The sequence below is a fragment of the Mauremys mutica genome, chromosome 1, assembly GCF_020497125.1.
Source record: "Mauremys mutica isolate MM-2020 ecotype Southern chromosome 1, ASM2049712v1, whole genome shotgun sequence".
NCBI classification, from domain to species: Eukaryota; Metazoa; Chordata; order Testudines; family Geoemydidae; genus Mauremys; species Mauremys mutica.
The window spans coordinates 180,540,427-180,566,941 of record NC_059072.1 but is presented as its reverse complement, the minus strand read 5'-3'; the positions used below and the strand labels follow the sequence as shown (position 1 = coordinate 180,566,941).

Here is a 26,515-nt window from a genome sequence, read left to right as displayed (position 1 = left end):
CAAGACTCACCAGCCAGACACCCAGGAAAGAATTCTCTGTAGTAACTCAGATCCCATCCCATCTAACATCCCATCACAGGCCATTGGGCATATTTACCGCTAATAGTCAAAGATCAATTAATTGCCAAAATTAGCTATCCCATCATACCATCCCCTCCATAAACTTATCAAACTTAGTCTTGAAGCCAGATATGTCTTTTGCCCTCACTGCTCCCCCTGGAAGGCTGTTCCAGAACTTATTCCTCTGATGGTTAGAAATCTTCATCTAATTTCAAGTCTAAACTTCCTGATAGCCAGTTTATATTCATTTGTTCTTGTGTCCACATTGGTACTGAGCTTAAATAATTCCTCTCCCTCCCTGGTATTTATTCCTTTGATATATTTATAGAAAGCAATCATATCTCCCCTCAGCCTTCTTTTGGTTAGGCTAAACAAGCCAAGCTCTTTAAGTCTCCTTTCATAAGACTGGTTTTCCATTCCTCAAATATGTGTCTCACCATCAACACTTGGAAAATTCTCAGCAGCAGAACAAAAGATCCACTTCCCTTCCCTGCAGAGAAATTGGAGAAACTAGCTTTTTTCAGCTTTAGCCAACCCATTGTCCCAAGGTCTTTTCACCTAAATTGTCAACTATTAAGGTTTAACAACTAATGTGGTTTGATAGATACATGCTACAGCCTGTGTCAGCAAATGGTGGATTCCAAATCCCCTGAGGCAGACCGTGATACAAGAATTTCACAACATCATTTGAATACATAAGTTTGAGTACATAGACGGACAAGACAATTCATCACAGTATTAATTTTTGTGTGTGTTCTGTTACCATATTTAATAGCAATGAAAGTGAGTTGTTGGTTGAAACGATGCCTTTCATTAAGGTTCTCAATATTTTACCCATTTAATTAAGGTAAAAGAGTTCACAACAAACACCTCAGTACTCCCAGGAGATCCTCCAGCAAAAGCAGTGAAGATCAGACTTGATGTTTCTGATATTTCTTGCTTCTAATTAGAGCGTATGTGGGATTTATTTCACAAGAGTGCATTTCACCTACAAATATGGGGTTTTTGCATCAAACAACTGAATGTACAAACCCAGGGGATGTATTGAGACCACTATGTCAATGTAGCCTTTTGAGTATTCACTTTGTTTCCTCAATAAGCTTGTTACTGAGCTATTGAAGTTACACCATTTTTATGTACAGAAAGTATTATGTTTGCACCCGTTTAATCCAGGGACCTGATGCAGCATGAGTGGATTTTGACTTCATGGAGCCCCACTGAAGCCCCACAATGAGTCTCCAAGTGGATGCAGGAATTCCTTGTGTTGAACAGCTTGGCAGACCAAGGGTCTGTGACTGTGCCAGTGGCTAATGTCTGATGGTACTCACAGTCATTAATACACATGGTGCTAAAATCACAAACATTTTCAATGTTCTTGGCCTGCTCACAATTTTTTGTTGTTTGATTTATATATACTTTTTGTTATTATAGTGTTCACTGGAAGGAAACAAAGCCATTGTAGTATAGAGTATTGCAGATTTTTTGTCTGCCAAGTAATACTTTATTAATAGAGTTTGGCTTCGTTCTTGGTAGTGGTTGACAAAAACAAATGGTTGATCTTCCCATTTTGAAGGAGTGGTGGGTGGGAAATAGTTATGCAAAAATTAGCCTTCTGTCTGGTTCTCTAAATTAGTGGGAAAATGAATCTCCTAGCCCTTTACAAGAAAAATACAGAATAAGTATTCTAAATCTTTTATTATATCTTTCTCTTCAGCTTTCAACTGCAGAACATCTGCATTTCACTTTTAATCTTCTCCCACTACTGGCTGACTAATTGTCTGTGCTACTTTTGTGCACTCCAGTAAGCTCTCTCCCTATAACTTCAGTAAATTTGGACTGAAGGGAAAGGATGATGCCAAATTCTCTGACACATATATGTCACATTTGTTTATATCACATGAATTGGCCATCTGAACTTGACCTCAGGTTGGCCTTGACACAAACTAAAAAGGCATCTATCTAAAAGATAAAACAGTCACATAGGCAAAGGCCATGTAGCACAAGCACAAACATGGTGACGTAGTAAACCACCAGTTGCATAGTTGCCTGTATTTGCACAATGCATTATTTTAATTCTTCCTTAAAATTAAGTGTGCTCTATGTGTGTTTTCATAGCCTTTAATTAGAGAAAAAAAGATCAGCAACAACAAAGTGGCAGCATAATAATCTATTCGTAGTATGTAGATTAACTGGCGGCCCTAGGGGAAATGCAACATTTTAATTCCTTGGTGATGCTCTGCTGACATCACAGATGGGTGCTCAAGCAATTTATGAATGGCGACAAAGCCTCGAGAGTGAATTCAGGAACATTTATACTCCAAAGTCCTCCTCTGTTATAAATGTTATATTCACCACTTGGGTGTAACACTCAATGTACATTTATGGGCAAGATACAGGGCAGAGCTTGACAATGTTATCAAATACCTACTAGCCAGTAGACTGACTATATTAATCAGAAATCAATATAGGAGGAGGAGGAGGAGGTTCCATGCGTGAGGACTGGAGGCCCTGCTGAGAATTCCAAGATTTTGCTATCCCACTGCAGTCAATAGGACTACTCAGGTGTATAAAATGAAGTACTTGATTATGCACCTTGCAGAATCAGAGCCTTACAGTTTAGATACCTGGCATAAAATGGGTATTTCAGTTAGATTTTAGAATCACACTGCATAAGTGAAGTTCACCACACAAGTAAAAATTTGAGAGAGAGAAATCTTCATATAATACTTCCATTATTTTTTTATACTACTTAACAAACATAGATTTTTGTTTATTCTAGAATGGTGCTAAATTAAATGTACTGCAATCCCTTTATTATGTAATTTCATAGTGATATTTTAATCATTCGTAAATCAGTATCTCTTGGATGCATTTTTTTAAAATTATTTTCTGCACCCCCACCTTCACCCACTGAGACATAATTTTGCATATAAACTAATAAATTATCTTGTACTTCTTTGCTGAATATAGAAATGTAATTTATACTCTTAGGTCAATTAGCTTTTCTCTTTAACAGTATTTCTGAAGCATTTTTTGCTGTTGTAAAATTCTATTAAGATAAGAAAATACAGAGTCTTATGCTTCTCTGTTTAATTTTTCTTAAGAGTCTATTACAGTGTTTCCCCCAATAAGCTAGAAAGAGAGAGAATGTAATTTGTACTTTCTAAAGCTTTTGATTTGAACTGATTGGTATGTTCTTTCCAAAAAGCTGACTAAGTTTTATTATAATACAACATGACCTTCATGAAAAGGTTAAAGATATCTTGAAAGAACTACTTTCAACCAACATTCACTAAAGAGACAGAGTAAGGAGATTACTGAGTATGGTTACTCAGATGAGTAGCCCTCACTTAAATCATCTGTTAGTGAATGTGTCAGTAGTCTGATGATGATTTTGCAGGTATTCTGTAATAAGCATAAAGCATCAAGATAAAGAAATCTGTTTCATAATTAAGATCATGTTAGTTGGTTTTTTATAGACTAATGTGTTGATGTGTATAGATACATTGGTAGTTGTATGAGTTTTAGCATTTCCAGTTCATAGGATCAAATGTTTTAATTATTTCTGGAATCTTAATATGATCTTCATTCTTTTCACCTTTCACCCAAAGAGATTCATTCCTTTACTCTGAGGAACCAGTGTGATAGACAAAATGTCAGTAATAATTAAAATTAATGGTGGTGAAAAAACTCCAGCAAGAATACTGTATATCCATTATGAAGTATTGCCCTGGAAATTGAAACAAAATGTTTCCTACATTTATTCCAAATATTCCTCTTTGTTTCACCAACTTGTCATTGTTGTGCTTCTTTGGCACCCTGATTTATTAGTTTGTGGCAAGGAGGTTGAGTATTTCAGGAACTCTATAACTCGCTGGCTGTTTTGAGACAAAAATGTCTCCACATGAAAATCCAGCATCCTGGAATTTTTAGCAATAGTCCCCAAGCTTCTGTAGCAGTAAGAACTAAGTCTTACTGGGTTTTGTAGTTCACATGGCTTTACGCTAAAAATTAATGTTATGCTAAAGCATGAGAGTTAGATTCTTTGTAGCCATGTTTCATTACACATAGCTGCAACAGTTTTGCTTTCAGTAGAACATTAGCAAGTCTTCATAATGCATATAGTATCAAATAAGCTATTTCCAAACAAAAGATAATGAATATTGTAAGGTAGTAGATGCTGGATCTTTGTTTCAAACATGCATAAGGACTTGTCTGCTCAGGGACATCCAGGAAATTTAATCCGAAGTAACTAAAGGTGTGAATTTAAGTGGCTAGTTAAAGTACATTAAACCCTTGTATGAAATCCCTCATTCAGAATTGAAGTGGCCTTAATATGGTTTAGTTTAATTCATGTCCAAAGTGAATTAAACTAAAAAGAATTAAGACCATTTGAATTCTGAATGACGGCATTCATATAGCTATTTAATATGGGTTAACTAAACCACTTCAAATTCACACCTTTATTTAATTTGGATAAACTTTCCTGGTTGTGGCACTGTAGAAAAGCCCTAATGTAGAGAGGAAAGTTTTCAGAGATATAAAGGCACTAAACTCTCATTCAGGATCCTGACAAGGGCAGTCATGACCAATGGTCAATTGGCTCAAATTTGAGGCTGAGAGTAGTGGAAGAGTTCATAATGAAGTTCCAGGCTGGGGTCAACACCAAGGATCAGAATTTGAGTCAGGTTATAAGGTGAGGTCCAAATCAAGCCAAAGTCAAAGCTAGGAGTTCAAGAGCAGAAAGCAGGAATGATCATGGTAGCTACAGAACATCAACACCATTTCCTGGATTCTTCCTGAAGCACCTCTTCAGTTTATATAGGGTAGGGAACCAGTCACGAGTGATGAAGCTACTGTCTGTTGGACCACTTGAGGCAGGATTTCCCATGGTCTGTCTTCACAGCAGATTGTGAGTAGTGGAGCACAAGCCAGCTACTACTGCTGCTGCTGGGTGGCAGGGTAGAGGTGTTCGCTATTTGGCAGCTGTGCTGGCCTGGGTTTGAGATCCACTGGGCCTTAGGTGCACTTATGTGGGAGTTGTGCACTTAACTCCTCTTTGTGCCTTTGAAAATCCCCCCCCCCCCGCCATCCTATATATCAGCGTTGTCCAACCTGTGGCTCAAAAGCCAAATGTGGACCTCAAGAGCAATTATATTAAGAAGAACATGTGTGTGACTTTGAATTGAAAATGAGATCCCTGCAATTTTTAAACTGACATGTTTGAATCAGGCCTTATGTTACATTCAGCGTTGGAATGTTCTAATTTGCATGGCCACTGTGGTAGGGGTTGTAGAGAGGGAAGTGTAGCGGCTAGATCTACTGGATCTGCATTTGCTTGTGATTCCCCACACCAAGGTAATCCCCAGAAAGGGACTTATGGGTTGTTTTTACCCTTTTAGCTCTGCTCGGGGGAACGAGCATGGCTGGGAATCTTCTGCAAAGTACTGATTGTGTCCCCTTGACCTTTGTGAAATGTTCAGATCTCAGGCTGAAAAAGATTGGCCACTTCTGCTGTATTTCATATTGAACTCAAATTAAGTCTGCACTGTGTAAGAACTTTTGGTTCTTGGATTGTATTCACCTGCTAAAGAGTAGTGGAAAGAAAATCTTCCTCACATTGCGGGGAGAGGGAATGGTTGTTTCAGTAATCCTGTATATGCTATATAGAGCAATAATAAGGGCTACATTCAATGCTGTATCACAGTTTCAGTTTAAAATAAATGTCTGGCTGGAGTCCCCTCCACACATTAAGTCTTAATCCCAGTTTTAGGAAGTAAATATCTAACCCTCCCAGTTGCCTTTCCAGGTATGTATTTACCACTTGCAAGCACTCAGAATCCTTGAGAATATGAAACTACAAACACCTTGTATTTGGGGAAAAAAAACATTAACCTATATTTGCATAAAAATAAAAAGGAACCCAAACAGTGAATCAGCGATATGGGCAACCTCTCAGTCAGAATTAATAATTGCCTAGTTTTTTGGATGCCCAGAAATCTTATTTGTAATACAATCCCCACCCATCAAAAACAACACTTAGACTCCCAATTGGTGGCAGCCAAGTAAACACCAAGAAGCATCTTGCCTTCATATGTCTTTTCCAATCCAGCCCACATCACTAGGTCCTGGTCTGATCTATGGCTGCCTGCTCTGATACTGGAAAGTCAGCTCCACCAGCTCTGTCACCACTGGTTGGGCCACACAAAACCAGCTCTACAGCCTCCTGCTAGTGTTGGATGTGGCATTAGCTCCTGCTTTCTCAGAAACAACATTTTCCTCTGTTTGCTGAATTTGGATTCCTTACCCACCACAGTCTTCTATCTGTTGTCATGGTCCCTGGGTTGGCTGCTCCTTCTGAACCCTTTCCCAGTCCCCCAGTGCACTGCTTTAAAGTGATAGCCCAACCACTCCCTCTCCAGTGCACTTCCTGGTAGCCAATCATTGTACTGATCAGGTGCATTGGGCTTGGCACCTGAAAGAGTTCTCTTCCAGGAGCCTGAGATCAATTTGTACCTTAGATCCAGGGGCGGCTCCAGGCCTCAGCGGGGGGGCGCTCTGCCGGTCGCCAGGAGGGTGGCAGGCGACGCTGGTGGACCTCCCGCAGGCGTGCCTGTGGAGGGTCCGGTGGTCCCGCGGCTTCAGTGGAGCATCTGCAGGCATGCCTGCGGGAGGTCCACCAGAGCCACGGGACCAGCAGACCCTCCGCAGGCACGTCTGCGGGAGGTCCACCGGAGCTGCGGGACCGGCGACCGGCAGAGCACCCCCCGTGGTGTGCCGCTGTGCTTGAACTAGAGCCACCCCTGCTTAGATCTGACACTAAACACAACTCTTGTAGCCAATCCTGTAGCAAACTGAGGATTTATTAACTAAGAAAAGAAATGAGAGAGTTATTACAAGGTTAATGCAGGCAAACATATAGACACAAATGAGTTACAGTCTATGGTTTTCAAAGGTGACATATTGAAGTAATCTGTCAGCTCTGAATGTCCTTTGGAGCAAACTCAGGGGGATTTCTGCTTCTGTTTCTTAGCTCTGGCCCTATGAGAGATCAAACAGCAAAAGAGAGATAATTTTTTCTTGTCATCTATTTTTATTTCCTTCTTCCAGAATTCAAGCTGATGGGATGAACCCTTTTGCTCCAGCTTCTTCATGGTGTGAGGATGCAATTAACAAATTCTGTGTATTGTGATGTTCCACAATGGCCTATTTAGTTCTGACAGGCCTTCTTGATGGGCAGGAGATGATCCCTCCTGACTGGGTTCACAGTTTCAGAGCAAACATTTTTTTTACAGTTACAAATCAAAAACTTAAATATCACTGTAAAGCATGTGAAAAAGATATAAATGAGATTAATGGATGCAGCAACTTACACAATTTCATAAAGACTAAACCATTGTTTTACGTTCAATACCCATTTTAACATATGAACACACAGGTGAAACAGACTGGTTTCCTGCAATGAAGTTGTCAGTGCATCACTGAGGCCTAAACCCTTGGCAGAAGCTGGCACCTGGTCTGCCAGAGTCACATATGGTTGTTCATCAGTACTGGGCTCAATACCTTGTGTTTGTTTTAAAAGAAAGAGCACAGAGAAATGTCAAAGGAGAAAATAAAAATACATAGATATACAAGTTACTATATAAAGGAAGTAACAGAAAAAGAATAGATCACATTTTGGATCTAGCAACTAGTGCTAAGAGTGTAAAGCTTGTATGATAAATGCTGATAGGTTGAAATAATGCAAACAAAGTAAATAATTGTTGACATAAACTAAATACCCCCCTCAAAAAACAAAAAACAAAAAAACAAGCAAACAAAACCTTTATTTTGGCATTAAGTACGACATATATTCAGAGTTGGTTTATTTTTGTTTTGTTCCTTGGAAACCTAAAATTCACATTTTATTCAAGTAACTGCTTTATCTGGCTGCCTTGGTGAATGGACTGCAGGATGTGGATGATTTCAGGTCTTGCAAAGAAAACAAAATTGCTCAATTAGACTCTCCAGAAAGGCTTCATTTGTCATAGTGAATTACACTGGTCATTGGCTACTATTAAGAGGGAAAAGGAAAGGAACACAGGATCACACTCTGTGAACAGGTCAGATTAAACCAGCCAGAAGGGTTCATAGTGTCATACACATTGCAGAGAATGAAAAAAGGCTTTGATAGTTGATAACTTAATTATCTGCCACTATCAGTTTGGAACGGCTTTTAAACATGTCCAAAATGTCTACCAAAATTTTCAGCAAGAGTGACAGCCGATTTTTAAGTAAGGATAAAAATGCAGCAGTCTTTCTGGAATAAAACTCTGACAGACTATGATGAATTACCTTATTATACTTGTTCGCATGACAAATGTACTTGATCAGTGTTTCTTCTTGGGAATAGTTGAGCTTATCCAGAGGCAAAAGTTGAAAGGAAATGAAAGCTAACTAGTAATCCTAAGTGTAATACATCAGCATTTCTACGAACATATGCTGAGAAGCCTAATCAATTATTGTTTATGTCAATAAGAAAACAAATCTCCGGTCCCCTCATGGTGTAACTTCTTCCTGAGTCTTTAACTCATTTAATATTATGGATCAAAACTGTTCTTGCTGACTCTCTCGCACACACCCCTTTATAAGGAATATATTGATAACTAAGAAACCTATTTAAATCATGGCTTATTTGTGACCAGGGGCGGCTCTACGTTTTTGGCCGCCCCAAGCAGTCATGCCCGGGAGGCGCCCCGGAGCCGCGGGAGCAGCGGACCTCCCGCGGTCATGACTGCGGAGGGTCCGCTGGTCGCGCGGTTCTGCTGGACCTCCCGCACCTGCGGACGGTTCGCAGGTCCGGTGGCTCTGCTGGAGCTGCCGCAGGCATGCCTGCGGGAGGTCCAGCCGAGCCGCGGGACCAGCGAACCGTCCGCAGTCATGGCTGCGGGAGGTGCACTGGAGCCGCGGGACGAGCGCCCCCTCCGCAGTCATGCCTGCGGCAGGTCCGGTCGTCCCAGGGCTCCGGTGGACCTCCCGCAGGCATGACTGCGGCAGGTCCGCCGGCCCAGCCTGCCGCCCCCCTGGGAAAGGGCCGCCCCACGCGCGTGCTTGCCGCGCTGGGGTCTAGAGCCGGCCCTGTTTGTGACATAAGCAACAAGACATAGCGATAGATAATATAATACACACACAGCTCCTCCTGTAATCAATACAAGCACTCAGAGGAAAATGCACTTAAAACTTATTCCTTCAGTGTAGGAAGTAGAATAATTATTTGTAGAATATGTTCAACTATTGTTTAGTAAAATAATTCATATTTTCCATATCTATAAAATGTCAGGAGACAGTTGTGTATGAAAAATATTATTACTATTGTCATTTATAAATTGTTTCTAAGGAATGACTATCTATAGGGGCCAACATATGACTGTTTTGCCAGCATACTAGATCCACACTAAACCACAGTTCCCTGATCTGCCCTCCTTATAATTGTGCACAAAAAAGGAATCCACATCTCAGCAAACATTTAATAGCAGTGTACTGAGGTCTGATGTGATCAGACCTTGTTACTTTTACAAAATGTGGTATAGTACATTGACAATTGTACTATGAGTTTTGGCTATTCATAATTAAAATAAAACTGCAGTTGTCAAAATATATGAACAGGGCATTTTTTGTGGTGCATGCATTGTGATTTTTGTCCGCTCATTCGCTAATTCACCAGATATAGTCATCTGCAATGGTCTCCCAGTCAGTAATGCTTATTCAGGAGGTAGTTCATTCATTCAAGATATGCATCATTATTTTGGTTCAAGGCATGATTTGAAAATCAACCATGTATGCAAAGAGATTGTTTTTTTGTTTATCTCAGCTTTAGAGGACCATTTCTACATCTGTGTCCCCGCATTCACAATTTGTTAGAAAGTCCATTTCTAAAAGCAGCATTATTTTATCAGTGTTTAAAATTTAATTGTGGAAAGTAATATTTCATTTTATTGATAAATATGCTTTGCAACACTTCAGTCATACAGTACACTGAGGAAAAATATATTTAATAAAAAAAATTCCCAACCAGCTCCAGTAGTGAATGATGGAGGGGGCCATTGAGAGAGAAAGGATGGTCTTATGTTAAGGCATTGGATTTGGACTCAGGAAAACAATGTTCTCTCTCTGGCTCTTGATTTCGTGTGTGAAGTTAGTGAAGTCACCTTTAACAAAAATATTCAGCTGCACTAATTGTCTGTTCCTCATTTTCTGGATGCCCAACTTAAGACACGTAGGGCCTGATTTTTCTAGTAATGTCAACTCTAGTTGAAGTCAGTGTGAGCTACAGGTGCTTAGCACCTTTGAATAATCAGGCCCTAGAGTGTCTCAGGTTGATCATCGTAAATTATTGGACACTTCTGCTGACTTATTTCTAAATATCTCTGAGTCAGTTTACTGTCTCTTATTTACATTGTCTATGGCAATAAAAATAACTCTCTACTTCATAGTGTTACTCTGAAGATAAATGCATTAATGTCTTTAACACACTGAGATACTGTGATAATGAGCTAATTTACTAATGAAAATCCCAAAGGGAAATACAATATTCTTAATTCAGTGTATGGCATACAGTAAGTAAAGCACAAAACTACACAGTAAACGAAAGGGGAAAAAACTATTTAACAGCAGCCTCACTCACTGTGCACTGGATGAGGCACAGGTCCTGTGGGAAAAAATAGGTGATTGTGTAAATAATGTGTAAACAATGTAATAAAGACTGCCTCATAATGCATACACACAAATTGTAGAGTTAAGATTATATGGACAACCTTAATTCTATAATTTCCTAACTTTTGTGTACTTAATTTTGCAGACTTAAAATTTTTTTTTTGGTCATATCAATACCAACATTTTCAAATATGGATATCTAAAATTAAGCTTCTTAATCAATATTTAGGCTGGACCTTCAAAATTGCTAAGCACCCTACAGTTCCTGGTTTCATTGGAGCTGTGGTTCTCAACATCTATGAAAATAGAGCCACTTGTTTAGGTCCCTAAACATGTATTTAGTAGCCTAACTTTAATTACCTGTGTTTGAAAATTTTTGCCATAATTTTCCTTTCGTTGGGTCTGTTAATGGTTAAATGCACATTGATGGTTTCTGGAACCTTACACAACATATTTCATCTAACACTTTTAGCTATTAGTATACTTAGTCATCTTAAGTGATAAGCACATATTTCCACATTTCTATTCAGACATGTATATTTACAATAGGTGTGATATTTACAGATAATTTACATATCCTGTAAGCTAAACATTGTGTGATATTTCCAGAGGATAGAAAAATTTTGTGTGCTTTAAAATAATCTTTCAAACATACTACCAAGTACATACTCATTTCCTCAATATATTTTTCAAGAGATGATGCATATTACATGGAAAATATGACTCTTGGCCTTGCTAAATGAGAAATGAACAATTTATCTGATTCTGATAACCATCAGCCCTATGTTAGTGAGTCTCTGGGGTCCGAACTTTACAGAGTAATTGGTTGAAAAGCAGATGGGGGTTGTTCCAAATGACTGGGCACTAAACAGCAGGTGGACAATGCTGAATCAGTGGTTTGCACTATTTGAGCATTGTTTGAGCCAGTGGACTACGTTAATTTAGGCTGCACATTGCCATTATCAGTAGGTATTTGTCAGACTATATTTTAAGGAATAATAAGGGATACAATGTTAGAATAAAACGGATCAAAATATCAGAAAAAACATGTAATGTTTTGAATTTTGTTTATTTCTTCAGGTTTTTTTTTTTGTCCAAAAATATCCACTTTATTTCAGGTTCTCTCCTAAATATTTGCATATTTTCAGTGAACCTTCATTATAAAGAAGAAACAGTTGAGAGGAGCAAAATGATATCTTTTGATGGCCAAGTGCACGTGTTGAATGGAAATGTTGAGTATTTACAAGGGATTTTATTTACAGTTGTGTTTTTTTGCAAAAATATCTACTTTGCCTTTATTTCAGTTATTTTGTTTGTTATTGTGTGTAATATTGGCTCACTCGAATGTAACTTCTGCTGAAATTTCAATAAAGCAGTTAAACAGAACAGTGGATAAAACTACAAATTAATTGAATGGGTAGACTTGGATCTAGCACTTCTTTAGCTGTCAGTTGCCTGTTTTTGTTCTGCTTAATTTAGCTGTTCTTTAGCTTGTAAACCTCAATGTCAATCCAAAGTCAAGCACAGAGAAAATTTATGTGACACAAACATGTCTGACCAGACCAGTGATGTGAGCAAGTCTGACATCTATGCAATGTATACTACTGAGACTGGGCTGTGAAACATTGGCTCCTTGCTCTCAAACCTGGATCAGATTTAAAGTAATATAATAATAAAAGTGCATTATAATCCACAACAAAGGAGGAAACTGTTAAACTTGGATTATAATTTGATTGGATACTTATGAGCTTCAGTAGGGAGGCTGTTCGAGAAAGAAAGAGAAGCAGTTTAGAGCAACCTGTGATTTAAAGTGGTAGTGCTAAGCAGTAGTCATTGAAAAAGAAAAAAAAAAGTGTGATTTTGGTTTTATTGATGTTAGCATTTGTTTTAATTATTTTTCCCCACCTAGATATTAGGATGAATATTTTTATCTGATTAACAGTACTAATACATTTTACTCAGTGCCAAAGTATGTTGTTGAAGGTATGAAACATGAATGATTGAATTAGCACTGAAGTACATCCGATACATCTATTTGGATAGTAGATCCATCTTAGACCTGTGTGTTCTACTCCATGGGCTGCATCACAGTGGAACAAAGGAAAGTCATTTGAATTTGCCATGCAAAAGTAGTTGTCTGTATCGTTTTAGTATTAGGAACAGAAATATTTGAAGGAGTAGCAGGCAGAGTTTCCCATAGATTGTCTAACTGACTTACTCATATTCTGGACACCCTGGTCCTGTCCATATAACAACTTACTTCTTACTATGAAGGTTTTTAAAGAAAAAAAATGTTGAATATGTTCCTGTACATTTTGTAAACTGCTTTTAGGCTTTGGACTTGATACTACATGACATTTTGATTAAAAAGCTAGAAGATACAACATTACCATGGCACGCATTCAATGGATTAAAAACTGGCTAAAGGTCTTAAAATGTAATTGTAAATAAAGAATCATCATTGAGAGGGGTCCCACAGGGATTGCTACTTAACATTTTTATCATAAGATCATTAGTGATAAAGTTTGCAAATGAGACAAAGATTGAAGCAGTGGCAAATAATGAAGAAGACAAGTCACTGCTACAGAGTGATCTGCATTGACAAGTGATGGGACACAAGCAAGCAAAATGCATTTTAATGCAGCCAAATGTAAAGTCATGCGTCTAGGAACAAGTGTGCCCCAAAGAATGTGGGCCACACTATCATGGGAAGCAGTGACTCTGAAAAAGACTTGGAAGAGGGTGGCTAATCAGCTACGTATGAGCTTCCAGTCTGACAGTTGCTAAAAAGGCTAATGTGATCCTTAGGGAGTAAACAGGAGGGGTATATCAAATAGGAGTAGGGAGGTTATAATACCTCTGTTTTTGGCACTCGTGCAATCCTGCTGCGATATTGTGCCCAGTTCTGGTGTTGACAATTAAAGAAGGGTGTTGATAAATTGGAGAGGGCTCAGCAAAAAGCCACAAGAATGATTAAAGGATTAGAAAACATGCCTTATAGTGATAGACTGAGGGAGCTCAATTCATTTAGTTTAACAAAGACAAGGTTAAGGGGTGACTTGATCAGTCTATAAGTACCTACATGGAGAACAGAAAATTGATAATGGGCTCTTCAGTCTGGTAGACAAAGGCATAAAAAGATCCATTGCCTGGAAGTTGAAGCTAGACAAATTCAGACTAATGGTAAGGCATGCATTTTTCACAGTGAGGGTAATTAACCATTGGAACAACTTACCAAGGATTGTGGTGGATTTGCTATCACTTGGAATTGTTAAATCAAGATTGGAGGTTTTTCAAAAAGATACGCTCTAGTTAAAACAGGAATTAATTCAGAGAAGCTCTATGGTCTTTGTTAGGTGGGAGGTCAGAGTACCGAGTCACAATGATCCCTTCTGGCCTAATAATCTATGAATCCATTAACTATTAAAAAAAAAAACATAAAATCAAAAAGTCCAAACAATGCAAAGCAGGCAGTCTCAGGCCTGGATCTGTGGAAGAGGTAGTAGAACTTTGTACAGAAACATGTTAGTCCTCTGAGGCAACCCTGCAAATCACATCTCTATGGCAACTAGCCAGTATTCTGTTCAATATGAAGATGTGAAAAACAGGAGTAAAGTTTCTGTGAGGTTTTCCACTTGTATGTTTATTCCTTTCCCTCACCCTATAGCTTATGTGTTTAGACCGGGGTGGGCAAACTTTTTGGCCCAAGGGCCACATCTGTGTGGGGAAATTGCCAGCAGGGCCATACATGTAAGGCTGGGGCAGCACACAGAGCTGAGGGAGGTGGTGCATACAGGCCAATGGGAGCTGCAGGGGGAAGTGCCTACAGGGGAGGGCAATGTATGGAGCCCTCTGCCCCTCTCACCATCTCCCCCAGGGCCCGCAGGGATGTGGTGCCAGCCACTTCTGGGAGCAGCTCGAGGCCCATGGTGCCACGGGGGTGGCAATCCTGTGGGCCAGATCCAAAGCCCTGATGGGCCAGATCCAGCCCATGGGCAATAGTTTGCCCTCCCGTGATTTAGACTATAAACTCTGTAGGGCAGTGGCTCTCTCTTCCTGTATGTTTATACAGGTCCTAGCACAATAAAACCATAATATTGATTGGTCCCTTTCAGCACTACCATAAAATAAATAGTAAATAACAATAATAGCAGAGAGTTGGTCTCTTCCCACAAGTACACAGACTGCGGTATGGTGTGATTTCTTGATCTAGGGGTATGATTCTCACTTTGGGCGGGAAAGGTCCCGGATCAAAATCCTGCACAAGCCATTGCAGAGATTGTGAAAATCATGGCATCTTTGAAGTCCTTCCCAGGTAGACTCCAGCATGACATGTCTTGTTGGTGTACAAATATAATTCATACTTTAGGTATGCCCTATTTGATCTTTCTCATAATGTAATGCAGACCACGGTAAAAAGTAGAATGTATCATAGAATCCTAGCTGAGATGCTCTGCACACGCATGCTTACACACGGAGCATTTCTCAGGATTAAGGCTCAAGTTGTCCCAGGAGGCTATCTTCTGAAGAATATTTGAAATGGCTTTTAGAAGGGAAGTATTGATGCTTTAGTGCAGTTGTTAAAGCAGTTTCACTTGACACAGTTTATACCATTAAAAATGATACATTGATTTCAAACATAGTTCTGATTTATGCTTTGCATGAACAGAGCTTGTATGCTAGTACTCATTCAGACATTATGTGAATTTCCAGCCACTCTGTATCAGTAACAAAAAGGTATGGAATGTGTCACTGCTTGTTGATTCCAGAGTTTGGAAATAATGTGGAAATGCAGCAGAACAAAAGCATTTTTATAATATCGCTATCAGGAACCAATCAGAACATAGAAAGAAGGTTTGTGTGGGGTTTTCTCTTGCTGAGGAACATGCGTGTGAATATTTATGGCATTGTTTAGAACAATCTCCAATTAAACAGATTTATATGCACAAGTATAGTAATTCAAAACAGCATCCTTATTCAAGAGATAAGCACTGAACGCGAACACAAGCACATAAAAATACACATTTTTGTTCTTCCAGTTTAGCTTTGAAGCTTATAGCAATTTAAAAAATAATATTTTTCACTGGGTTAGTGCAGTAATATGCTCCATTCATAAAAAGACGTACATATGAATAACAATTCTAAAACTTTCTAATATAAGTTTGAAATCAATCATTGCTCAATGTTAATCTTTTTATCATACAAATATACCTTAAAACTATATGGTATTCTGTGGGCATATTTTACCTTCTGCTTTAATTTGCAAGATATGTGATTTCTTATAATTCTATATTTAATTATGATACTAACAAGCTATTTTTCTCTGTTTTCAGGTAAGCAAATAACAGATTCTTCAGTATAATCAGACTACATCAAGGTAAAGCAATTTCAGGTATATAAGTACTCAAGATGGTATTGTCATTATAAATGTGTATGTGGAGAGAGGGACAACTGGGCTTGCCTGTGTACAAACAATGATGAGTTAAGCAATAGAGTTTCAAAAGGAAAGATGCTAATGCCATTCAAATATAGAAACCTAACAGAGAGAAGTTGTATGCTACAATGTTGTTAGCCTCTAGTAGCAGTATTTAAAACAATTTAAATGTTGGTTTAATCTTGACTATTCATTTAATCTTGACTATTCAATCATGGCCCCGCAGTAAGAGTGAATGAAGGCAACATTATAGTCAATTTGAGAAATTAGGTATAAAATTTTGAAAATGGTGAAGTGTATCGGATAATGAGTATTGAATTGGATAATTAGTTAAAGGTAATGAAATGAAACATGAAAGATAAACAAAGTAGATGTTTAAGTATTAAAATACCAGTGAAACTAAAGCTATGGGAGGATTCTCATTGTTGGCAGAGAGCAGAGGATACCATGCTGCAGTTTGTAAACAATAGATTATGGCCAACGTTTTGCTGAAAAAACAAGAGCCACGGCATAGAATGTAATATATCATACTGAAAACTAGAACCTCTGTTGTTAATACTAATAAAAAATGCTTGCTTCAAAGAACCAAATTCATTCACTTTTTCTGTTAGAAGACAAATTCTTCCCTGATTTAATGCTGGATCAGGAAAAATTTAGTTTCTGTTCTTCCCTAAAGATTAATTGCCTAGCCTATGAATTTACCACTCATTACAGAGGATCTGAACAGAAAATAGCCAAAGGCGCTATCAATTCATTAAAGAAAAGTAGCATTAATTATTGAAACAAACAAAGTACAGAAATACTAGTCTTTAGAAGAAAAGTTGTATTAAAACATTTTATCATTCATTGTAAATAGTGCAGTGTGACTGAAGGATGTGTCTTTTGGATCTCCCTTTCTCCCCCTAAAGAAACCTCTAAAGAACACTTTCCTTCTCTTTGCCTCTCTGGCACATATTGTGACAAATTCTCTATATTTGGAAGTAAGCAGTTATAAAAAGAGACTGGAAAGTAAACACTGTTGCATGGATTGATGAACAGAAGAATCTTGCACTCCGTAGTCGTTCCCCAGAGTAAATACATCGATACAGGTCTTCAGTAGCTACAGGGTCTAAAAATTCCACAGATTTGTTCCTCAGTCCCTAGACACCACATTAAAGTGTTTTATTACAACAGTATTATTAAAGAGGGTTACAAACTTTTGGTAAAACAGTTTTTTTTTAATTGGTTGATGTTATATATATAAAATATTGAAGATATATATGACTTGTTGAGTATTTTTTTTAATATGGTTCTTTTCCTCCCTCTTGCTGGTGTTAGTCAGATATATTTTTGAAAAACATGTCTTTTGTTGTGTTCAGAATGGACAGGCCTGGACCTTAATACAGTGGAGCATATCTCTGAGCTCTAGATGTGTAAATGTGTCTGGAACTTAAGTTAAAATCAATATACAGATTTAAAAAAGAAAACATACTTAAGGGTTCAAAAATATTGATTTTTTTTTCTCAGTAAGAAAAAGCCATAGCATTTGTAAGACAACAAGAACATGTATAGAATATTTATGTCTTTCTAGTTGCTACCTATCATTAAAATAAAGACCTCTCAGAAAAGGAATGACACGTGAAGTGGAAGTCTAGAAAATGAAATGCAATGACATTTCCCAAAATCTAAATTATGGGATTTCAGGATACACAAAATCATCCATGTACAAATATCTCTACAATAAATACAATTAGTTTCCTATAAAAAGGCAGAACACTAGGATAAATATTACTAAATAACTTATTTTAGGTTTATGTTGAAGTTAAAAGGGGTTTCAAGATCCTGACCAAAGTAAAATTAGTCTCAATTTTTTTCAACTACAAAATTATGCTCTGGATTTGCTTTCCTAGTCCAGGTGCATTTTGAATGTTAACCTCCTGCCAATGATATTAAATCAATGTAAGACTGATGGTTATTTGATTTAGCAACATCTGTTGTTCTGCAATGTACTTCTAGCACGTTTTTACTTTAAATGTAATATGCCATTTATTTTAATCTCAAAGCATGTAACCTGTAATAGTTGCAATGCAACTTCTGAAGCTGTGTGTGCGCGTATGTGCAAGCGCATGTGCGCAGTCAAATTAATGTCAGTAAATTGTGCAAAACATCAGTAACTTTAATAAGGATGGCAGTTGGAAGCTCTTTAAATCAGTTACTCTACAAATTGACACACAGAATTCTTCCAGCTGTAGGCCATTGAGTAACTTTTCCCTCCCCCCCCAATTAGCCATCTTTTTTGTTCCTGGTGGATTCATGAAAACAACAACATACATTATCAGAGCCACAATACTGTTTCCTAAATTCGTCATGGTATCTTACACCTGTCACACTGTGCAAAGAGTTGTAATGAGAAAAAATGTCCAGAGATGAAATCTACAACTAAATTGACTTTCCTTGCACGTATTGCTATATGCCACCAAACAATCAAAACAAACATAATTGTAAGAGAATCAGTGTTTCACACTTTATATGGGTCAATTGAGGTGATATGAGATAAATATAAGAATAATAACATCCAGAATTTCAGAGGTCTGAGAAGAGTTGTACTTTTGGGTGAGAAAATATTCAATTTACAAAGAACATCAGAAACAGAATATTTCTTGTTTTGCAATACAATACATCTTAAATATGCACAGAATGTTTGTGCATCAGGCATCCTCTGTGTTGCTATGGTAATGTGACAATGTTATTCCATATTAATATATGTATTATTATTTATTTATTACATCCACGTTCATCTTTTAAGGATATTTCCACATACTCATTTTGCAGGCAGATTGTGATTTATATTTTAAACCAATAAAGCTCTATATAAGTTAATATTTCACTATTTATGTTTTAAAATAATTTCTAAAAAAAACAAAATAGCTAGATGGATACTTTCAAAAGAATTTTCATAGGATTTCACATCGTGTTCATGATGTCTGCTATAATTTAGTGTTTGTATTACTTAATCTCTGTGCTCTTGGAGCTTCACATCTTCTCCACATATAGAAATAGCAAGATAAGCAGTCTTTTTGCCCTTTCTGTTACACAAAGGTAAGTTGGATTCTTGTCTCCATATGTACAGTGGATGCAGGTATGGTTTCTTATGATAAGAACATAATGGATTGTCCTTCTTCCACCCCAGCCTCCCTATTCCAGAAAGAAGCAATGGGACAAAAGAATTGACTTTGCCCTGAAACAAAAATTCCTTCAATCTACACATGTGGTTAAGGGCTTTCTGACTCAGGGCTGAAATGAAGCATGGGACCCTACAATAAATGCTGAGGTTAGATAGTTAATAGCGCATTCATTCACCTTGTGCTGCCTGTCCTGTGTCATGAATGAAGAGTGTCTTCCACAGAAAACCTAATATGAAAGCATATAATAAGAGTGTACTGTAATGAATACTTACAATGTCTTTAATGTGCTTCACTTGAAAATGTAACATACCTGTAGTGTAGTTGGTTGTTTTTGTTTTTTTTTCTCTTTAAATATTCATCATTTCAAGATTTACCATAAATAAAATAAAATGTGGGGAAGGGAGGGAGAAACACTTTCAATATCTTGTCCAAGCAGTAAGTACAACTAAATGAATGTTCAGTCATTTGTGACCCTTCTTCACATCTTCAATACTTAGTGTCTGAAGTCAATAAATAATTGCACCTATCATGTTATGGGTATATATCAGGTGACTAAGTTGCTGGGTTTTTTTTGTTTTCACACACACACACACACACACACACACACACACACACACACACACACACACACACACACACACACACACACACCCCTTATATACCAGGTCACTAACTTAAGGGAAAAAAAAATACTTGCCAGCACTCCTCTGTGTCACACCTTTATTGTATGTATGCAAAATGGCATTTAGTATGAAAATCCGGCAAGATTGAAATTGACCCCAGTTAATAATATAGAGCTGAATTGTGGCTTGGCTAATGCAGCAAGGTCTAGGCTAGTGCCCAAAGTCTAGGGGATAAAGGGCACAGTCCTTTTTTCTCTGAATTGGCTGCCCACATCATGGATGGCAGCATGTGATTGGAAACAGGAGAGTTGAGCCTCTATTCCAGGGGTAGGCAACCTATGGCACGGGTGCCGAAGGCAGCACGCAAGCTGGTTTTCAGTGGCACTCGTATTGCCCAGGTCCTGGCCACCGGCCCAGGGGGCTCTACATTTTAATTTAATTTTAAATGAAGCTTCTTAAACATTTTAAAAACCTTATTTACTTTGCATACAACAATTGTTTAGTTATATATTATAGACTTATAGAAAGAGACCTTCTAAAAACGTTACGATGTATTACTGGCACATGAAACCTTAAATTAGAGTGAATAAATGAAGATTCGGCACACCACTTCTGAAAGGTTGCCGACTCCTGCTCTATTCTAACCCCTATCCCTGGACACAGGTGGTTAGGTAAAGGGTGTTGAATGACCAGAGCCAGTGTGTCTGGTGGTGTAGCTGCACTAGCATGTCAGGTTGCGTATGCTCTGCCATGAATAGACTCAGCGTAGTTTACTCTCTGGAGTGGTATAGGAATGACTCACCATTTCCTTCCTGTGCTGCTTCAAAGAGCAACACCACAATGCACTGCCCCTTATTCTGAGTAGATCGTTATCTCACAATCTAGCATATAATAATTGAATATGAACCTATTATTCTCAGACTATGAAGTTGTAATACTAAAAACAAACAAATAAGCTAAATCAAATCTATTTTCTGTAGTTATCAAATTATTCAGTAGAATAGCCAACAAAATTAGGCCCCTACTGACATGATGATAATTAAGCAAAAATGTATTCCTTTGCAGATCATGAAATATAAGTTAAAAAGACCAGTAGAAAACTAAATCAAAACTGTTTTATATCAATCAAATACCAGTGTAATTAGACCAGATTATTCAACAAGAAATCTTACAAAATTAAGCTACTATTAATGCATTTGTAAGTAGATGCAAATGTTACTTTCTAGATTGCAAGGTTTCAAACTAAAAAAAATTCTAATGAAATTGAGTCAAGTAACTGATACTTAGTTGAGTCATTCTGCTTTTCATCAGCACATTTTTTCCTTGATTTGACTATTCAAAAATTCTACTGCTTCCGCTTAGTCATAAAAAATATACTTTGTTTAATATTTCTGGTTAAGTAAAGTTTAAGAGGGAAACACACAGTTATAGCCAGTAATGAAAGAGATGCCGGGGCTCAAGCAATTTGTTTTACATTCATAACTGATGCAGCAAGCCCAGAGGTACCTAGGCGATGAACTGCCAAGCCTAGAAGTGCTGGGGCTCAACCCTGGCAAGCCCTGGCACAAATTAAGCATTGGTTATAGGAAGACCTTGCACTTAGTATTGGCCTAATTTTGCTCCCACTGAAGTAGAGAGTAAATTTTTACTTATGAAAATTTCATCCTTTAGCACTTATACCACCTAACGACTTATCTGAGCACCTCACAAATAGTGTATAGAGAATACCGGAAGTTCTCTGTATGACCCCCCAACCCCACTCTGTAGGGATGCTATATTTTTTAATATGAGAATTTTATTGACATTATACAGGGAAATCTTCAAAATTCAGTTTTACATTTTTTTTTCCTGAAGGCAGTGAAATTTATGGCCCTTCTAATCTGTAACACTACTCTTGAATCAAAGGTGTCAAATCACACAGAAATACAGATGCTTGAAGTTTGTTAGGAATCCAGAACTATTTTGTTTTTATTTAAACCATTTCCATGTGTCTGTACATTTAGCATTTAGAAACAAAAGGAGAGAAATGTATTGTCTTATTTGTGACTACTAAGACTATTGTGACTAATAACTTAGAAAACATACCTATCTATTATCTGGTCTTTCCACCACCCTGTTTGTTTGCTCAGCTCCTGATTCCAGAAAGCACATAAGCACTTTCATAATTTTAATCATGCCCAGGGTCATTAAAGGGACTTAAACACATGCCAAAACCTAAGCATGTGTTTGAGTGCTATACTTAATTGTATAGCTTTCCTGAATTTTGGTACCCTGTGGTTTATTTTCTAAATCCTCGATTATGAACTCTTTGGGGCATAATATCTCAGTGCTGTGTGTTTTCACAGTGCCTAGCACAGTGGGGCTCTAATCCTCGTTTGGGGGTTTTAGATGTTACTGCAATAGGAACAATTAATAATAATAATATTCATTTATGGACTTAGGAAACCCAGGTATCCTAGCATTTTTTGCTATGGAAAGATTTTGTAAAACCTGCCTCCTCCCGCCCCCAAGGATTATCCATTATAAGAGACCCTACCAAAAAACTCTTCCTTAGTTTGCAATGGACTGTATTCTTGTTCTATGATTAAACTGTTTTAAATATACACACAGAGCTATTTCTCATTTTTTAACATTAAAACTAATATAAAAATAAATTTAAATAATAAGTGATCAAATCTGTCACCTGTTGGCAGACTTGCTAATAAAATTGACTTCAAGAAAACCTTTGGTAATCCTGTAACAGTAGATGGCTGGGCAAAATCAGATTTCTTAGCAGGATGCGTGGCTTTTTTATTATAATTATTTTTTATTTGCAATGGTTTCTGGCAGAAAGCAGGATAAGAGATCCTCCTTTTGTCATATCCCCCACTTTTAAAGAGTCACTGGAATGGTAACTGCTACAAATTTCTCCTTTATTATATGCTTCATCTCTCTCTTTGGGGAAAAGATAAAGAAGGCACACATACAGACAGACACACAAAAGCACTTCAGAACACAATTTAGTCCTTCTCTAGCTTAAAAATACTGGAGACTTAAAAGAAAAAAATACAGCAACTACATTGAAAAGAGAAAAGGAAAATACTGAAGGAGGACTAAACTGCTCACACCAAGTTTCTCAACAGCAAAAGGGGCAAAAAGATTTTGTCTTGCCTGCCAGGTACCTTGCCATGAGTAAACTTTGATGACCCAGACACCGAGCAGTAGGGCAGCATTGGCAAAGAGAACCAGATCTTCCAAATAAATAATGTTGTTTATTTGCATTTAATCACTGTCTCATTCTCCCCACCCCTTGCTTCTCCATGGAAACCCTTGAGATGAAAGTCAACTCCCTTCTGTTTCCAGGTAGAATTTTCATACCAGTTATTGGGTTTTTTTTTTTTTTCTGTGTGTGTGTTTTTACCATTCTTGAGATTCAAGAGAGACTGAATACACCAGCATTCATGAATTAGCATGCATGGTTTCATATTCATTTTGGCTTTATGGATAGATTGGCATATATCCTTTGCTAATAAAGCATTATCTATGTAATTACTGTGGGGTACAGACGTGTACAAGGGAGAGCCTACATATAATAAGGCAATAAATAAATGGAAGAGTCATTTGTGTATGAAAACACAATGTAGCATATTGGGCCATATGCACATACTCAAAAGAGCTTGCAGGTTCCCTCACAGTGTTGGTTACCAACTGACTTGAAATTAAAAACACTCAGTGTTTGCTTTCTTTTGGGTTCCAGCATGCAGTGTTTTGTGCAAATGTTTTTAATGTCAGCAAAAAGTGTCATTGAAATTGGGCACAAAATATTTTGGTACTATTTGGGTGACTGTGAAAATTTGAAGAAAACTTTCTGTAGTGTGCTTCAGGTTTCCACAGAGGTCAACAGCAGCTGTTTTGACTGTTCTTCAGATGAAGTGATTGCATTTTTTGTGCAGCAAAACATCTTTTACTTTTCCAATATTTGGGTTTCTAGACAATATATAATTATTTATATAGCCTCAGAATGGTTTTACTATTACTGATGTTCCTGCAAATTAATTTGATTCTCCCAGATTAAGAATCTCTAAGACACACTTTAACTGTGTTGTACAAGGCACAGATAGATCTGGGAGGTCTACACTCTCGTAAGATACTGGTCTGTCACCTGCACAATTCTCTCATTTCATTCTACAGACTAGGAACTGATTTCTTTCCCTCTTATTTCAGATTTTAGATAAACCCCACTATATTATTGTTATTAGTAGTCATTGTAGTGGTAAGAGTATAAGATTTTCAAGTGAGGGCCACCTTGAGAGAAACCAGAGCTTTCTACTGTTGTGAAATTCAAGGCATTCTTCACATATCCTGCATTTCAGGAGAGCACCCCGATTCAAGAAATCACTTAAGCACAAACTGAAGTCTTATTGAAGTCTAAGACCTTGAAGAAAGTGGGAATTTAAGTGTGTATTTAAAACTAAATGCAGGCTTAAGTAGTTCTCTGATTAGGGATAATTTAGGCACAGACTCAAGAGCTTTCCTGAATCAGAGCCTAAATGCTGGGATAGGGAGTCGAACTGTGGCTGCTGCTATCCTAAATTTCAATCCACATATAATGTTTATGGCCAACTTATAAACTCCTGTGAATAATGGTTATATATTGGCTAGCATGTTAGTATGTGCCATTGTAACATGATTTTACCCTTAATGTGACTCTGCATCCTCACTTAACATGTCCTATTTTAGAAACTGCTGACAAATGTAAATTTCACTTTTATTTCTGAGACCCTCACTGTTTGTGCCTGGTTTCAACAGTTGTCCGCCTAACACAACCTTAGCTTTATCTTCCTCTGTCCTTTTAGTTCTGCTGTAATTTGTGTTGGTAATATTTGGTATAACATTGTCTCAGATTTGCTTTTGTGTGTATGTTTTTGTAATAAGGAGACATGAATATACACAGAATTTAAGGAAAAAAACATTTACAATGTTACATACAATATTGTGTGATTTTTTTTGTTTGTTTTGCCCCCAAAATGGGAATTTTTTTGGCCAGTGGATTTCACATAATTTCAAAGAAACAAAATTTTGATTATTTTGCAAAAAGTCTGAAAGCTATTCAGAGTAAAGTATGCAGTTAAAAAAAAATCCTTTGAAATGTTGAAAAAGTTGGAGGAGGCCCCAAAGTTAAGCACATATCTGGGGTTCAGAAGAGACTTATTTCTACCACTGACTGGTCTTTAATCATATTTTGAATATATTCTGATCCCTTTTTGACCTAATTAGCAAATCAAAATTTGGAGTCTTGTAGGTTGTTCCAGTTGTGAGTAAAGATTGTTGCTAGAGTCTGGTATTTTCTTTGATGTAATCTTGTTTATTTACAAGGAAGGTACTAACTCCTGCTGCTTCAAATGCAGGAGGAGCCAAAAATAGTATAACTACTTTGCTTACATCCCCAAGCCTCTTTAGCCAGCACCAGTCCCAGAAGCCCTCTCCCTAGCTTCTTCCAGGATCATAGCCTGAACAAGCATTGTATACCTGTGTCTGTCTGTCTTGTGTCTGTGCTCCAGCTTGTCTTTTCCACACATATGGGCATATACACAAAGCACAGTGGAACCCTCTGCCCACCTGGTCCTAGTTTTGGGCAGATTCCATTAAGCCTTGTTTTAGGTGGGGACCCTTAACTGTCTCGTATAGCTATCTTCAGTGAAGGGCCTATTAGACCCATCAGTTTTTTAGGTTTAACCTAACCCCTGACAAGGTTTAACCCAGCTCATATCAATATATACTGCTTTACAAAAGTTTATTTAATAGAGAAATTGCCATTGTCTCCATTTTATTAGCTAGAGAAACTGGGACTCAGAGAATCAGAGGAATTGGGCTTTGATTTACAGAAAGGCCATTTTAGATGCATTTGAAAGATTTTTTTTAAAGTATTTTTTTTTCTGACATCATCTATGCATTTGAACTCATGATACAAAGGAAACCTAGCTGTCAGTTAGGAAAAACAGGGAAAAATGTCTGAATTAATGTGTTAAAAAAACCTCTATACCAGAGGTTCTCAAACTGTGGTCTGTGGACCACCAGTGGTCCGCAAGCGCCATTCAGGTGGTCCACAGATAATTCCCACCAAGGTGTGCACCTGGGTGGCCATGCACAGGAGAATGAAGGGCCACCCTCCAAATTAGTGGAGCCGCGCAGGCCTGGTTCCACTAATTAGGTGCCTGGACCCTGGAGAAGATGCACAGGTAAGGTGAGGTGGTGGCCTTGGAGGGAATAGGAGATAGGTGGGAGGAGGCAGTGGGGTGAGAAGATGGGGTGGGAGGAATTTGGGACAGGCAGGGCTGCGACGGCAGAGAAATAAATGATTTTCCCTAGCTCCAGAGCTGAGACTGCCGGGGCGAGATCCCCCTCCTTCCCAGCCTCAGCTCTGTGGTTGCTGGGATGGGGGAGAGGACCCCCTCCTTCCCAGCCCCAGCTCAGAGGGTGTCATGGCAGGGGAGAGAGGGCACATCCATCGCATTAGAAAAGTAAGACTACTGATATTAAAATATGAGTTGTGTGCTTTTATC

The 26,515-nt window shown here is 37.9% G+C and overlaps 1 protein-coding gene across 6 annotated transcripts in view; it reads left to right on the top strand.

The window, feature by feature from the left end:
* Positions 1 to 26,515, top strand: part of CADM2 (cell adhesion molecule 2) — a 996,746-nt gene that overhangs the window by 469,737 nt on the left and 500,494 nt on the right. Inside the window, exon 2 of one of the 6 annotated variants that reach the window (XM_045002084.1) lies at positions 16,086 to 16,129. The exons of the other annotated variants lie outside the window; for them this stretch is intronic. The gene's annotated coding sequence lies outside the window, so the exon portion shown is untranslated. The remainder of the gene's footprint in view (positions 1 to 16,085; positions 16,130 to 26,515) is intronic. 6 annotated transcript variants of the gene reach the window in all.